Below are 5,732 nucleotides of genomic sequence, written 5' to 3' on the forward strand. Positions count from 1 at the left end.
AGTGACGTCATAGATGGACAGCTCAGGAACAATGGTGACTAATGTTGAGTCTAATATGTTAGACAACCTCTGTATAAAGTTAGATTAAGATTTGATTTTGAGACGATACTACATAAGAATTGGTAAAAATTTGGGGGGGGGGGGGGGGCAGTTATTTGATCATACTTATATTAAATTGTATTGCGCAAGGTCACAATAGCCGCATAACACAACGTTGCATCATCGTTTTTAATCTTTGAAAAAAAACAATTCGGGTCATGTAAGGGACCGTCTCAAAAGTTTCATTATATAAATCAAACTGTTTGAGATAAATAGAATATCTATAATTGTGTGATTTTATATTTGCTTTATCCAACTCGTTGAAAAGGTTTCATTCGCTCTGCAAGCCTTGCGAATATATATACCATTTCAACTTGTTGGATAAGGCAAACATAAAATCTCACAATATAGATATCCTCTATGTATTGTATGGTATATATTGTAAGTATGGTAAGATGCAATATTGTATTTTATGTTATTGTATAACTTTGACCCGTGCTTACACAGGTTGGCATTACATATTGTGTCGGGCATTTATTGAATAGATACATCAAATTTGAACACCATGTTGACATTCAGAACTCTCGGAATTTATCATATTAAATGCAAATGAGTTAGAGTTTTCTCCCATATTTTCTTTCATGAACAGAATATATAGCAAATTTTGAATGAAAATTTACACGTATCTGTATTATCGTTTCTGAGTTTATCCATGCAGATGTGATATTTTGGAAACATAACTACCAGAGATTACCACATACTTTGTTTCATAAAATGAGTTGTCTTTATCTTAAGCAAGACCAAGATCTTATAGTAAACTACTTTGTAAACAAAGTTCAGGTCGTTTTGATGACTTTTTATTACATTTCAAGTGCTGATAAATAAACTAGAAGTATACAAATTAAGTGCGACAAACACTAGAAACTGTTTAAGTTCAAAACCAACTAGCAAATAGAAGTTATCATGTTTAGACAAATTTAACCAGGATACATAACCAGATTGTGAATAAATCCATAGAACAAGTTTTGTAAACATAACAAAGAATCTCTACTTTATTTTACATATTTTCATATTCGTATTTTTGAGCATTGGAAATACCTTATTGAAGCATCATAAAAACAATAAAAGTAAAAATCTAAAAGTTTTCTTTTCATAGTGAGACCATGCATGCCTCTATCATTACAAAGTAGCATATTTTACCTCCACTTGTGTTCCATGTCCGGATGTTGGTGTCCTAGGGGATCCAACACCAAAACTGTTTTCTTTGACACACTGGCGACCAAGAGAATCCAGTGGTGGTTGCTGCAAATGGGCATCAGGATAAAGGCATAGGAGGAAAACTTCCCGTTTGGGTATAACCAGGAAAGGTAGTCCCTCCTGGTCCATTTCTGCATTAGAAAGCATGGGAGAATGAAGACTTCATTTTTCTGCAGTAGTGTCCTCTCTCTCTGCAGGAGGCCAAGATAAGCATGTTTGATCTGAAATCATTAAAAAATCATTCATTTAAGGCACAAAGGTCAACAAATGTTTAAGAAATAAGGAATTATTCTTTGAGTACTATGAGTAGATCAAATACATTGAAGCCCTTATTGCTTTTTGAAAGATTTGTTCGCACCAAACCTTATTTTATCATCACATAATATTCAATGAATGCTTCCATATTAACTATCTATATATAATTCTAAGAAATTGTGCAATTCAAATATTCAAATAGTTATTGCTGAAATGTATTTGGCTATAATTACAAATATATTTGTAGTGTTATCATACAGGCACTAAAAAATTTAAATAAATATGAATAAATTGTTCCAACTTTTTGTTGACTTGTTGACATACCGAATCATCCAGCCAATTCTGACCATCGAGGCAATAGAGATCTTTTCCTATAATGGAATTAGAGTCAATAACCAATTTCTTCGAGGCAGGCAACTTGGGGAAATGTCTTAGGGACACTTTTTCCAGATGATTCGGAACTTCATTGATGGTCTCCATGGTTTCATGACGCAGCATCCCTGAAGGATACGAGGACACCACAACTGCCGTTGCCAACATTGCTGAACACAATTTGGTGTGAATATCTTCAGTCTTCACTTCCGCCGGAAGAATCTTGAAGACATGAGGTCTTCATTCTCGTCATGTGTATCAGCAATGAGTGAGAGTCTTGGATCGGCATGCAACTCAGGGATCTGCAATGGGGAGGTGCTTTTTTGTAGTGCCTTGGATGTCACCGAAGTTTGGATTGCTGCAAAATGTCCTGCATCGAAGAATTCTTTCAGTCTTCCTCCCACTCCCTGCAGGGTCCTATCTGACAAAACTGGTGATGATGATCTCGTAGTTGCCTCGTCTTCATTTGGCTCACCTTCACGTTGCACCATCTTAAAAGACACCTCACTATCACTCTGTTGTTTATTTTCCTGGGTTTCCTCTGTGGAAGCTGTCATCACTGGTGATGGCTTTTTCACTCGATCATCAAATGCCTTGGTCTTCTCCTCTTTAACTTGAGGTTTCCAACGCTGCACTTCAACTTTAACACTTTTCCGGATCTGTCCATAAGAGTAACAACTCCTTTGGATGAAACATCAAAAATGGTGTATGGCCCAATCTAATTCAGTTCTTTCAGCTTTGACTGTTTCCTTTGCAATTTCCGGCAATTCCTCTTATACACAATGTTTACAGGTGCAAACAAATTTTTGGCAGCAACCTTTCTTCCATGATCTTCTTTCATTTTCGTCTGGGCATCCTTGATGTTTTCCTCAACCATGTCATGTAATGTTTTCCTGTACTTCAAGTTTTCAACATATCTTCTGTTACTTCTTTCGGTGTTTCCATTTCTTTGAGTTTCATCTCTGCCGGAAGTGTATGAGGCCTTCCATATGCTATCTGTCGTGCGGGATATGGCCTGGCGAATCCCAAATAGGGCTGAATCCAGGTGCAGATCCCAAGAGTCAGCATCCTGGAATAACTTCTGTAGTGATCTGTACATTATAAAAAAAATATATAAGTACCAGTACAATACGTATATGGTATTATAATTACAGTGCATTGCCTTGCATATGTTAGTAAACTTTTTCTTAGTATGATGAAAGGAAGAGAGTGTACAAGGTCTGTCAAATCCCCCACAACCAGGATTTTGAAAAGACAAATGAGTATATATTTAAAACAAGAGAAAAGCTGTCAATGGGACAGCAAACAAGGTTTTCTTTTGTTTGAACAGTCTCCACAATCCATTTATCAATCCTGAATTGACATATCCAGAGATATGGGGTACTCTATATGCAATTTTTCCCCCAAAAATGACAAAGTTTAACAACTGGTATTTTTTTCATAAATTATCAGAAATCAACTTCCTAGCGATATGTACACCTCTGATATAGGTACAATTGATCTGCAAAACATCAACTTCCTATCTTAAAAACTGCTGGAAGAGTTATCCATACAATATGGTACCCCTTATGCAATACTTTGCCTCAAAAAAGACTAAATTTGGATACAACTATCACCAGTGTTCAGATTTTAAGCCCATCAAATTTCAAGGTTATATCAAAAGTTCAAACATCATATATATATATATATATATATATATATATATATATATATATATATATATATATATATATATATATATATATATATATATATTTATTTATTAGATATATATATATATATATATATATATATATATATATATATATATATATATATATATATATAAAACATCGTTTAGGATTTTTATCAATTATCATCTCCGTCAAATACTGCAAACATAATTCATTGGAATTAATGGTGGCTCAATCTTTAATATGTAGTACGTGGGTTAAGCCCTAACCTTAGAATTTACATTCTTGACAAAAACTAACTATAACAGATTTAGTTTTCCTACTGCAATTTTAATCTTTAATGCTGAAGACTTACAACTCATGATTTTAAGGATCTTAACACATTCAGTTTCAATACTAAACATGTTTTTCATAAGCCCCCCCCCCCCCTTCCACCATTTAAAATCCCGAGAAGCAAGACGAAATTTATTTCACCAGAGCATTAGAATAAAAGAAACAAGAGGCCAAGGGGCCACATCCCTCTTCTAAGCAATAATAGCCATAACTCTGATTTATCAGCATTATACAGTATCAAAATCAATATATCTTGACAACAAAGACTAAAGTAATGTGGATTTTGCTCAAATAATTAAAACTAAATGCTGTCATTAGACAGTTATACCTGCAACAAGTGTTCGCCCCTATATAACACTGTTTTGTACCAGTTGTAAAAATGAAGGCCACATGCAAATTCCAGTAATATATTTAAAAATTATAATTTTCAGGAAGGATGAGATCCCTTACCATATAAAAATACACTTTATGTACAATTTGGGGTTAAACTGTTGGCATGTGAATTTTAAGTTAATCAATAATCTCAACATTTCATGTCAAAGAAAGTGGTCAATATGATTATTACAAACAAAACTAAATTATGCCCCCTGTCCGCGGTGGTTGCTGGCTTTAGAATTGCTTCTGTACACTTGTACATGTACATGTTCATGTACATCATCATGCGCACAGATTTAGAGACGGGGTGAAAGTGAGGGGTCCAGACCCCCCCCCCCCCTTGAAAATTCATACATAACAATACATAATGTAGTAAAATTACCAAAAATACACTTCAGATCCAAATGCCCTCACAGACATGTAAACACTCAAACCAATTGCACTTAACTGTTAGGTAACATTATTTTGGGGGAAAATATTATATTTATACTTTATTGTTTATTTCAATAGGGAGTATACACCACAATACGCAGGTGTCCTGTACCACCTTAAAGCTGAAATGTGTGCTTTACATAGTTTTTTACCTAATAAAATAGTGCAAAGGGTTTTGAAGAACAAGTAATTGATAATTGTCTGAAGTTACGTACACAACACAGGTCTGCAGGTCTCAATAGCGGGTACTAGTTTACCCAGCCCTTTGGTTAGATGCGTTTCAGTTTTCTTTTTCTTCAAAGAGTTTTGTATTTAAGGTTTTTTTTTTTGGTGACTTAGGATAATAATTGTTACGTAAAAATTATGTATGTCCCTGGAAAAGTTATAACCAGCAGACACTGGGCTAAATTCATTCATTACAATCATTTTTTGTGTGCATGTAATACTTACATATTCCTTCACTTGATTATTCCACTTTTGCCAAAAATATCTGGTTCCAATCGTGTTAATGACAGATGTGACACCTTTGTGATCATTATCATAATGACATTCTTTAAGAATTTTCAGCTGTTCCTCATCATCAAAGATAACCAGGATGGAGATCTTGTAACTAAGAAAAAAATGTTACTTAAGAATAATGATTTCAATGCCAACAATACAAACACAAGAGGCCTAAGGGCCACATCACTCATTTGAGCAACTATTGCCTTAACTCTGTTCAAATCATCAGTACAGTATCTAACTCAAAATATCTTGACAATTTAATAGAGTAAATTTTGCACAAAAAGTTAAAAAATAAATCTGCAACTTTTCATCTACATAGTTTTTGGTAAGTACCAAACCCCTTTTGTTGCTTTAGTATTTGTAAGAAGATTTTTTTCTATTCCTATTTAAACCCCCAGCCCTTTTGTGGCCCCAGTGACCCTTCTTCAGGGAACCAGTATCTGATCAAACTTTTATCCGCACAACCTGTCCATCACACAAATTTCAGCTTAA

The 5,732-nt window shown here is 34.4% G+C and overlaps 1 pseudogene; it reads right to left on the reverse strand.

Annotated features, from left to right (window-relative positions):
• Positions 1 to 957: 957 nt before the first annotated feature.
• On the reverse strand, positions 958 to 3,022 carry LOC128172954 (uncharacterized; annotated as a pseudogene).
• Positions 3,023 to 5,732: the final 2,710 nt, after the last annotated feature.

This window comes from Crassostrea angulata, chromosome 2 (assembly GCF_025612915.1).
Source record: "Crassostrea angulata isolate pt1a10 chromosome 2, ASM2561291v2, whole genome shotgun sequence".
NCBI lineage: Eukaryota > Metazoa > Mollusca > Bivalvia > Ostreida > Ostreidae > Magallana > Magallana angulata.